Here is a 12,485-nt window from a genome sequence, read left to right on the forward strand (position 1 = left end):
GAGAGAGAGAGAGAGAGAGAGAGAGAGAGAGAGAGAGAGGTTTGGCCTTGAATGAGGTCATGGGGGTCGCCTGGTGTCAGAGGTAAGATTAGCCAGAAAATGGCCGACAAAGTTTGGTGACTCCTAAAGCTGAAGTGTCCATGGAAACTGAAAATTTTCATTTTTTGGGGTGGCCTTGAACAGTGTTTTACACCATTGCGATTTTGAAGAAAAAAGAAAAGAAAATAAGAGCAGCAACGTCCTCCGTTCAGGTCAAGTGTTTTCTGAGGGTTTTTGTTTTGTTTAGTGTTTTACGGCGCTCGCAACTGCATAAGGTCATATGAGGGCGCGGGACACACTAAACATTTTCAATTGGCAGGAAATTTTGAATTTTGCCCAGGCCGAAGCCTACTCTTATCGATTTTGAACCACAAATGAATCTTTAAAATGCGCAACGTGTCCTTGGGACCCCCGAGATTTTTCGCCCTTGTCCGAGAAGGCTAGGTGTAGTTCTTTCCTACCTGAAGGTCAGGGGTGGGGCTGAAAGACAGCAGTAAGAAGGAGCCAAGGAGTAGAAGGGCTGCAGAAAGAGTCAGGAGCCCACTGGAGGGGCAAATGAGGTGAGGGGGTGGGGGAAGAAAGTGGAGACGAAAGCAGACGACAGAATATTGCACTAGAGAAGGAGAGAAGTTGAAAGGAGAGAAGTTTAGAGAAGAAACTTTTTCCGACGCTACCCAGATTCGAACCAGGGACCTTTGAATGAGAGGCGATCACCTTAACCTCTAGGCAACGAGAGCGCCCTGCAAAATTAGGTAAAAATTATGCAAGTTACCGTAACGCCATTCACGACATGTTTTGCACTTTTTCAACAGGAATTTTAGATTTATGTACATAAAAATTGAAAATAGAACATATCAGTATCAGAAGTTTTTTTTGTGTATTTGGAAAGATACACATCAGTCAGAAAAAATAATAATCTCTGTAACTTTCAGCTGTATAGAGCAAAGAAAAAAGTTTTAAAAAAAAAGACATCTGGACCTCTGATGGAGGCACATCACAAAAACCAGGAACACCTGGCAAACATGTAACACCAGCAGACATGAGAACAACTTTATTTTGATGGATTGAAAAATTGAACATGCTCAAGGGGAGACGTACACTCCCGGAAACATTTTCTAAACGAATGACTTTTATTCACTTTCATGTAATAGTGCAAGAAGTTAATAGGTAAATAGGGTGTATTAAGGGTGACTTTGTTGAATTTTTCAGAAAAATGGGTCTCTGTGGCGGCCATCTTGGATTTCATTTTTCAAACCAGTTTCTTAGTGCAGAAGAGTTTCATAGTAAATATTGAATTATGAGCCTGGAATTTGGCATACAAATACACACCTATATGAACTGGAGATCCATAGGAGGATTTTGACCTGTCTTTAAAACTAAAAAAGTGAGCCCAAAGTCATTAGACCCCAAAGAGTCAGTTGACGAAATTTTGAGGTACATATATTACAAAAAATTGAATATTTTCACAAGTTAACAATATTTCCCAAATCCCTCACATCGATCCCCAGAATAGATCTTAAAGCACCTATACTCCAAATTTGAAGCTTCCTTGCTCCAAGGAGATCACATATGTCAAAATAGTAGATTTTGAGAAACCCCCCCCCCCCCCCCCCGGGATTTTTAAAAGGATTTTTAGAGCAATTTGCACTTTTCAAACGCCCTTCTAGATCATTTAGGGTGTTTCTTCAACAGTTTTTTTAAATTGTGACCCGATAGAACAGATGCCAATGGATGTTTTTCCGCAAAAAACAAAAGTTAGATAGTTCGAAAAATTCGCCGACCCGAGAACCAAAATTTCTAACAAGGGAAATAACCAGCTTATCACTTAAATTTGACTTTTTACTACGATTACTTCCCTTTAAACACATGGCGAGGAGTTGAGTGAAATTTATTAATTTAGAAAACGTGAAAAAATGGGGGGAATCCAAAATGATGCAAATGTGGCAGAATTATTCGAAAACGCAGCCGCACAATCGCATAATCCGACGTGGACAGAGCAGTAAAAAGGAGCCAAGGAGTATCAGCAGAAAGGCTGTAGAAAGAGTCAGGAGCCCAGAGGAGGGGGCACAGGAGGTGAGGGGGTGGGGGCAGAAAGTGGGGACGAAAGCAGACGACAGACCATTGCAAGAGAGCAGGAAAGGAGATGAAAGGAAACAAATTTAGAGAAGACAATTTTTTTCGGTCGCTAACCGGATTCGATCCCGGGACCTTTGAATGAGAGGCAAACACCTTAACCTGTATAGGCCACGAGAGCCCCGTAGATCAAGTGTCAAGTCAAAAACAATACCTCTAGCATAATGTGTCTCAGTGAAAGTAATGACGAAAGAAAACAACCCAAAGCAACATGTAACACCGTACATGATGTATAATTTACACGGATTTTATTCATCAACATTGTTGCCCATACAACTGTACAAAAGAAGCTCACGGGGACGATAATATTATTGCTCAAACTAGAGCGAGGCCACTCTCACCACGTCAGGCATTCCTAGATTATTTGGTCGCTTTTAAGGACAAGCGGGCTAACCCAGATTTTGGGGTATCCAGAAATCTTTATCTACTCCAGAAGTGGGCATTGCCCTAACTATAGGAGAAGTTTGGTTTCATTGGTGTGTATATTTGTACAGAGAAAAATCTCCTTGTCTTTTAAAGAAACTGACAAGGGGCAAAAACTTTACCTTTGATTGTCTCAAAATAGCATTTTTCTGGATAGCCCCCTTGTGCTTAAAAGTGACCATTTACTTTTATCACACGAACACACACTCGGATACATGCTAACACATACATGCATACTCACATACAAATGCAAGTACAACCACACACACTAACACACGCACGCATGCACGCACACAAACGCACATACACATTCAAAAACACTTACACACACACACACAAGCAGATAGGCACATACATACAATGTATTATTATAAACACTCATACAAGAAAAGTTACGTAATAGGAGCACAAATATACTAGTACAAAATCCTCCATTCTGTCAATGTTCTAGTTTTACTAGGTATCAGAATCGGGCCATCCGCTGACAACATCTACAATAGCAACAACAACCAAATAACAAAGGCATATCATCTTCAAGACGTGTCAGATCTACTGCGACAGAGACCGGCAGTCATGATTCTTCATTCATTCCTTTGCTAGGGTGCTTTTAAAAACAACAGCAACAACAACAAGTTGATAATAGCACAATAATTGCTCCCTCAATTGATAGAACGATTAATCCTCCCCAGAATTATTGTATTCCGTTTGTCATCCCCTCTTGTCTTGAGTCATGGCTGAATAAAGGTATCGTTAACTTGACCAGTGAACCCGTTATCTTCTATAACAACAACATCAACAACAACAACAATCTACATTAAAATTTTAATCTCGCAAGCCATTAGGGCTTCGAGGTCAGATGAGAAATATCATGTTTGGTGTCCCTGCAGGTCCCTCTTTGTCACCACGGGACGCCGATCGGCGACCGTGCCGTAGAGCATCTTTTCTCTTTTCTAAGTGGTTTACGGTGCTCGCAACTGCATAAGGTCAAAAGAGCGCGCTGGATACATTAAACTTTTTCAGTTGGTAGGGAATTTTTGATTTTTGCCCGGGTGGCGGCCGGAGCCTACTCTTATCCATTTTAGACCAACAAGGGGTCTTTAACGTGCGCTACTTGCACACGGGCCCTCCGGGATTTTTGGCCCTTGTCCGAGAAGGCTAGTTGTAGATCTTTCCTACCAGAAGATGAGGGGTGGTGCTGAAAGACAGCAAAAAAAAGGAGCCCTGGAGTAGCAGTAGAAAGGCTGCAGAAAGAGTCAGGAGCCCAGAGGAGGGGGCAAAGGAGTTGAGGGGGTGGGGGCAGAAAGAGGAGACGAAAGCAGACGACAGAACATATTATAGCTAGAGGAGGTGAAAGGAGACAATTTCAGACAAGAAAATTTTTTCCGTCACTACCCGGATTCGAACCCGGGACCTTTGAAAGAGAGGTCAACACCTTAACCTCTAGGCCACGAGAGCCCCCCCCCCTCTCCTCCCGTATAGCATAAAAAACGTCGAAGGAACGATCTCCTTTTCGACATATGCACACTTCTTAATTATAATTTTCGTTCTGAATGGTTTGAGTAGCTTTTGGGAGCAGAAATCAGTTCGTTAACGATTGGAGTGATTTTTTTGGCGGAAAAAAATATCGAGCAGATATAACATGAGTGCTGCTTTCCACCAACGCCATGATGAGAATTCAGGTGATGCATATATGTGCTAGATGTGATGTTTTCAGTTCTGATTCTAATTCCCTATTTTTGTTGTTGGGCAAAATTGTATCGATAGTGCCGTAAAACATCTACCCAATCATTGTTGTTGGGAACATGCGATTGTCACATTCAGTTTTATCAATGAGGTAAAAATTGTATAATGATTGGGGTATTGCTGCCGAGATACAGGTATAGTACTAATGTACCCCATCTGCATCCTGGTCAGTGGAGACAAAGCTTTTCTTTTTTCCTTTTTTTTTTTTAGGTAAGCGTTTTACGGCGCTCGCAACTGCATAAAGTCATGTGAGCGGGTGGGACACATTAAACATTTTTCAGTTTGCTAAGAAATTTTTAATTTTGCCCGGGTGGCGGCGAAGCCTACTCTTATCGATTTTGGACCACTAAGGGATCTTTAACGTGCGCAATTTACACACGGGACCTCCGAGATTTTTCGCCCTTGTCCAAGAAGGCTAGGTGTAGATCTTTCTTACCGTAAGATCAGGTGCGTGGCTGAAAGACAGCAGTAATAAGGAGCTAAGGACTAGCAGTGGAAAGGCAGAAAGAGTCAGGAGCTCAGAGCAGGGGGCATATGAGGTGAGGGGGTGGGGGCAGAAAGTGGAGACGAAAGCAGACGATATAGCATTGTTAGAGGGCAGGACAGGAGGTGAAAGGAGACAATTTTAGAGACGAAAATTTCCCGTCGCTACGCAGATTCGAACCCGGGACCTTTGAATGAGAAGTGAACACATTAACCTCTAGGTAACGAGAGCCCCCAAAAGGTTTTGTGCACTGCGCACAGGGTGGGTAGAAAGTTTATTAACAACTGCCGGTCAGGCCCTACGCGGTTATACTATGGAATGCGCGCCAAGGTAGTGTCACAGACTATGAAACTATGAAAGTAGACATATCAGAGTTGACACTGAATGGCAAACTGACTCGCAGAACGTTTGAATTCAGGATTGTAATTAAATGTTGGAGTGTACTCCTGTGTATCTCCAAAACCAGACACACGGGCTTTAGCAACTGATGCAATCACATTAAACTGGAACACACATCATTTTCGGGCGTTTCCGCCATTCTTTCTCCTTCCAAGAGTCTTTAAAAAAATTAAGGAACCTGTGGAAGCAGGTATAGTGATTGCACCACTCTGGCCAACTCAACCATTCTTTCCCATCCTCATGGAACTCCTTAGCCTAGTGCGTCAAGCAGTTCTACTGTCAGCACACAAAAGGGTTCTGGCCCTATCAAGCCACCCGGATGTTCTACATCCACCGAGGAAAAGGCTAAGACTGCTTATATATGCAGGGCAGCAGGTAAAAGTACCCACAACGAGGCTTTTCAGAAGAAACTACCAACATCATCATGGCCTCAAGATGGCCAGATACTAGGAGGACCATCACAACTGTGACTTTCTGAAGTGTCACTGGTTGAGGCCCAGCAGTGTCTTGTCTCATCTTCCTGTCGATAGATCGACAAAATCAGAAACAATCATCACCTTAAAGGCAAGCCTCGATTGTGTCTTTAAGTATGCAAGGTGTCGGGAAGAGACTCAGAAACCAAGGCTTTTCTGAAAAAAGCTACTGAAGTCATTATGGCCTCAAGGAGGAGTCCAGATACCAAACAAGTGTACACCGCATATACTATTGTTAAGTGGGAGAGGTACGCAGCTAAAATCAGGGTGGATTCAATTTCACCACACATATAAATTTTAGCAGAGCGTCAGAGCCTCGCATTATAGTGAAATGCCGGTAGTGAGCGAGGTCTGGCTTTATGGAAATGACCTAAAGAAAAATTTGAAGGCAGTGAATACAGCCACAGGTGTGATCGTGGCTCCACTTTGGCCAACCAACCATTCTATGTACCCACTTCTCATTAAACTGCTCACAGACAGTCTGTCTTCGAGGAAGAGACAATACATAATTTCCACAAAAATCTGAAACTGCTCATCTGCAGGGTGTCAGGGCAAAATTTGCAGAAGTCTTTTAAAAAAACGCTATTGACATTATTATGGACTCGTGAAGGCCAAATACCAGAACGGTCTAGAGTGCATACATCAATAAATTATGGAACCGGACCGCCGTATCAATGTTCATTTTAGCATTGCAACTACAATAATAAAATTCATGTTTGAGTTCATCACAACTGTGACCTTCTGAAGTATGACTGGTTCAGGCCCAGCAGCGTCTTGTCTCATCTTCCTGTCGACAGATCGACAAAATCAGAAACAATCATCACCTTAAAGGTAAGCCTCGATGTGTCTTTAAGTATGCAAGGCGTCAGGGAGAGATTCAGAAACCAAGGCTTTTCTTAAAAAAGCTACTGAAGTCATTATGGCCTCAAGGAGGAGTCCAGATACCAAGCAAGTTTACTCCGCATATATAATTGTAAAGTGGGAGATGTACGAAGCTAAAATCAGGGTGGATTCAATTTCATCGCCTATATCCGCCACAATCAAATTTTAGCAGTGTCATGAGAAAGTATCCTCGCATTTGGCATTATGTATAGCTAGGTCAGCACTTTCATGTTACTTTAACATACAGGACTTTGGTGAAAAATGGTGAGATGGTACTATAGTCTACTAGATGTAGGGTTAACGCCCCTATCAACACTATTAGGTTATTTAAGAGGCGGGACCTTCAAGTTTAACGTCCGTCTCCGAAAGGACAGAGCAAAAAGGGAAATTCTTGTAAAGTGCTTTCCTCGAGGACACATCGTCAAACTGAGCTGACGCTCGAACCCCCTGAACTGTCACAAGATCCACAGGAATTGCTAAAACAATCCTACAAGGAACCATACAAGGAAAGAAAAAGAGAGGAAGGCAGAGAAGGAGATGGGAGGACATCTGAGAGTGGACAGGGAAGACGATGGGTGACAATCTGAGGAAAGCACAGGACAGAGAGAAATGGCGAGAGCTGGTTGTCAGCTAGATGCAGTGGTGCCCCCACGGTCGTCCCAACCACGGGATAAAAGAAGAAGAACCTAACCACTAGGCTACCGATGCCACCCAGGACTTTGGTAATCTTGACTGTTTGAAGAGATTCATTAAGGGTGCCTGTTGTGCCGGCAGTCTGTTGTTCTTTGTCCGGGCGCTGGGCTTCTGGGTACCGCACCCTCAGGTACAAAAAAAATTATTTCACCTCCTATGACGTCAGGAAGTCCTGGTAATGAGAACCGCCGCGCTTCCCACCACTGGTCACTTTGCAACACAACTACTGTGACACTGGTCGTACGCGATTTGTTATTTCTCTCAATGAACTACGTGAATTAACCACTTATTATTGCTATTTTATGTTCAGTGATATTGTGGTGATTTTCTATTTGTATTGGGATTGTCCTCATTGAAGAACAGGGTCGGAAAATATTGTAACATTGTCCTCATCCTTAAACTTACTTGATGTACTTAAAAGTTGTGTTTTCGCTATATGAATATAATAGATTATAAAGGCTCTCGGAGCTCACGCATTCAACAATGACAAGGTCGGCAGTTATTGCCCACATCCTTTAATTTATCAGACGTATATTATATGTTTACTTATAGGTCGTTTTTGCCACATAAATAAATTATAAACGCTCTCGGAGCTCCTCATTTAACAACCCTCGGGGTACATCATTTTTATTACTACAAGCGCAACGGGCCAATCGTTGGGGGTAATAACAGCATAAACAGCCATCGTGGCAACACCATTGCATGCGTAACTTCGGTCCAGCCCTCGGGCTTACTGAAAACGGAGGATCTCGAAGAGGTCCTTCCGTCAGCTGGATTCTTCGACTCAGATCGTGGGGTATATAAATTGATTGACCCTCGGGGATTAACAGAATAAATTAATACTGTTGAGAGCCGTCTGGGCACATTTTCACTTTAAAAATACCCTCGGGGAATAAAAAGGATAACACAAAATTATCCAGAGCCTTTTGAGCATTTTTCATTTGTAAAATACCCTGGAGGGATAAAAAAGAATAAAATAAAACTATCAAGAGCCCTCTGAACACATTTCCCATGATGTTTTTTGGTTCAAGTTCTAGATTCATTTGATCCACAATTCAGACATGAGTGGTAACGACAGAGTGTCCTGGAAAAACGACGCACTATCGGTGCAGTTCCTTCCGATGGAGAAAACACACGGGATCCTGATGTGGCACAGGCTGTCCGCGACAACAAAGTCGAGATGGGGAGGATTTAGAGGAGCCTAGAGACCTTTAATGACAGAGGAAAGAAACGAAAACGGCGGCCGTCCTCTTCTTCTTCTTCTTCTTCCTCGTCATCGCCATCATTGGATTCATCCATCCCGCCACAACTCTCATTCTTCTTCCCCGCAACCAAATCTACCCAAACGTAAAGGAAAAGGGTTAGTTTTAGTTTAGTACGGGGGTTTTAAAGAAAAGGGTTAAATCAGGTTAAGATGACTGGAAACTGGAAAGAGCGAACGAGACAGCTCCCCTTCCTCGGACTCGACCACCGCTCTTCGCCTTACTTACTTAACTTACGGGGCAGAGATGTCAGACAATTCACAAACTCAGCACTCACAATATGAAATTGACGGACGATAAATGTATATTTCTTATGGATACCTTGTTAAAACACTCCAGAAAAGAGAATCATTTACAGCCGATAGAACTGGTTCATTTCCCTCCAAATAAAAACATAATTTGTATCTTAGAAGTCCTGAAAGAATACCTTTCAAGGACCAAAGAGCACCGTGTACAGAATCAAACAACATAGCAGCAGTTGAGTTTTCAGAGCACATTTAAGCCAGTCAGTAAAGACACCATTGCAAGGTGGATAAAAGCAATAGTAGAGTTATCAGGCATTGACATTTCTGTTCACACTGCTCACAGCACTAGGTCTGCTAGCACGTCTGCAGCTTCACGATGTGTCCTGCCAGTGTATGACAAAATGAAAGTAGCTGGACGGTCATGCACAAACTCAAACAGATAGGCCTCACTCCAAAAGTAGTACTTTGTGATCAAGGGACAAACAATACTTAATAGGTCAAAAATGAAAAAAGATAGGGGTTACAAAAGCTCAGCCTTTCTTCCATTAAGAGGGTCTAAACATTCTCGCCATGTTCGATCCCCCAGTCCCCACATCTCCCCGTCCATCCTGACCACCCCGCCCGCCCCGCCCGACAGCCCAGCGTGTAATCATTAATCACTTGTCAGAGAGGTTAATTGGGGTGACCACAGCGCCCCTCCTCCTGTGCCGGGGCAGTCGTTTGTCGTTTTAGTGAGAAGTGACAGCCTCCTAACTCTGAAACGATAAATGCTACAAGGCCGACTGAGATTTCATTGGAACGCGCTTTGTTTGACTTGTAAGACGGTATAACTAGTTTTCTTGCAAGTCCGATTATATCAGTTTTACAAGGGATTTAAGTAGGTCTGTGATTTTCAAACTGGCATCTTCAATACTCAGAACTTTTTCCAGTTTGGGTTTAAATATTTCAATCCGGCCCCTGACGAATTTAAACAGAAATTTATTGTGGAGACAATCTTCATTCACATGTGCAAGTTTTAGGTTATTCTGGGATTTTCTGTGATTTAAAGAAAAATACCAACCCACCACTGTGAACGTTCATCCCTTGCTGTTTTTAGTTTTCTTGCCTCTACTACATCTGATTTTTGTTGTCATTTTAAGCAATATTTTCGTAATGGAGTGCCACACTCAACATGATCATACGGAACGCCTCCATGAATTGTGCAGGACATGTGGTGAGAGGTGTTTGCCAAAAAAACAAAGACGTCAAAGGAGGAAGGCGTACAAATGTGTTGACTTTATCAACGATATTCTTTTAGTGCTTGGCGTGTCGGTGAAAGAAGATACGGAAGAAGATTTTTCCAAACACATTTGCTTCTCCTGTGTCAATAGGGTACGACAAGCAAAAGCAAATGGATATGTTGGTACGGTTCAGAAAGCACGACAATTGATGCTCGGCAGCAAACATCTCTGGGTGAGGTACGACGCTACAATAACGGTTGCTGAGTGCTCAATTTGTGAACGTCACAATCAGACTGGATTGGGTAGTAGAAATGTAGGAAAGAACAAGGCACAACACTCCTCACAGACACCAGGAGCAACAGAGACAGCAACATCATCCAAAGATCCACTCATACAAGATAATAATTTGACAACATCATCGAATCATACACGCAGATTGAGAAAGAGACAGATACTAGTGTACACGAACATCAAGATCAGAGCACTGCATCAGAACAATTCCTAAAAACAACTGGAGCAACAGAGACAGCATCATCGTCAAACGATTTACACTTAAAAGATAATAATTTTTTTCATAGTAGAGGATTTTACGGCGCTCACAACTGCATGAGGTCATATGAGCGCCAAGGGGTGGGTGTCAACAAAAGAAGTCTTTACAGAGAATCAGACTTAGACTGCTCACCTCTCTAGCTTCAACAGCACCAGGTCTGCTTCGACTATCAAGGCACCCCCCAATAACAGCAGGTCACAAGAGAGAGACAAACTTACAAAAGAAGTAGAGGAACATGACAATAGTAAGGATCAGGAAAGAAAAAGCAGCAGTTCCCTGTTGTAGATCAGGCACAGTTATGAGTGTGACATGAGTCAGCCCATTTACAATTCTACTATGCTTGAACGAGAAATGTCCCCCCTTTGGGAATAATTCGACAACATCCTCATCCACACAGATTGAAGAAGAGACAGACATTAGTGGAGATCAACATGTAATTGCGTCATCGTCCTCCACGCCCCACAATGTGCTAGAGATTAGCCACACCCCTATTGCTACATCAACGCCATCCAAATCATCAAAGGCTATGGTAGACAGCTCCACTTCACCAGCATTCAAACAAGACCTAGTGTTGTCTTAGTCACTAGAAATATCACCAACACGCCCATTCACAAAGAAAGAACACATTTTGAACACACACACCTTGTTAGGAGACAGCTGAGCAATTCAGACACCAACATCATTCAGTGCAAGACAGGAGTCAGCCCTTAGTATAGCAAAGTTGTCTAGAACTAGGAAAGAAACTGCTTTGGCTGGTGCATCAACTATAAGAAGACGCTCACGTTCTCTTGCTTCATTTAGGGGTTACTCAGCAGGCACATCACATGAGAGCACAGTGACACAACAGGCATCAGAGTTAAAGAAACATACACTAGATTCTAGGAAAGACATTTGCAATCGATCAGGCAGTGCGATGAAGCCAGAACTAAGTAGGCCTACCCCGTCTTCCGTAGCAATGAAAGAAGCCACAGGTTTGACATGGTGTTGACTTCGTGAACTGAAAAGACACCTGAAGCAAACGGTTCTCTCCATGCCAAACGAGCATAAACTGCGAAAGGTTTCTCAAAGTTCAAAGTCTGACTGCTGATCATATTTTCACACAAATGGTGGCTTTTGTAGATGCAGAAGGACACACAAAAAGCGAGGCATTCGGCAGAGTTGCATGCATCTCCGATTTTGTAACCAACATGTTTGAAGCGCACAAACAGCAAACTGCACTGACATGGCACAACTCTTCAATTCCACAAATGAGCTGTTATTGAGGCTTACAGACTGCAAAATGCGTCTACGTTTAGGTAGCAGCTTGTTGAGGGAAAAAAGAAGAAGACAACTAGTCTGTGAACACAAACACACTTTAGCATTTATAGTTTTATGAGTATTCATATGTTATGTTTTTGTGAATGTGAAAGCAGCTCTAGACAGTCATTGTCTGATGTGCAGTCACACACCCAGTCAGACGATACGCTTTCTCGGGTGTACAGTTACGTACGCCCCGGCTGGCCTGACAAGAAAAGTGTACCACCACATCGCCCCGTGAGACAACCTCGGTGTCCACCAGCGTCTCCACTAGCAGCACCAGATCCACGGTCTGCGGAGAACACACGAGCATCATCCCACCAGCGCAGTCGAGGCTCGTATCGTGTTGGCGACAAAGCCCCCAAGTGTTAAAAGGTCAACCGCCTTGGAGTCAGCCTTTAACGGTTGTTCAAGTACTTGGACATTGGACCGCTACCGTTTGTCCGATGGTCAACAGTGGAACGCCAGAAAGCTACGACGATTCAACGCACCGGTACTACAATGGACCACATCGGAACGTCACCGTCCCTGAGGTCCCAAACAGTCAACACGACACAACCGTGAAGTCCCTCCACTCCGATATTGACCTTGAGACAATCAATTGGCATAACTTCTTGTTCAACGCATATTTTGTTTGTTCTGT

This window comes from Aplysia californica, unplaced genomic scaffold (assembly GCF_000002075.1).
Source record: "Aplysia californica isolate F4 #8 unplaced genomic scaffold, AplCal3.0 scaffold00323, whole genome shotgun sequence".
Taxonomy (NCBI): domain Eukaryota; kingdom Metazoa; phylum Mollusca; class Gastropoda; order Aplysiida; family Aplysiidae; genus Aplysia; species Aplysia californica.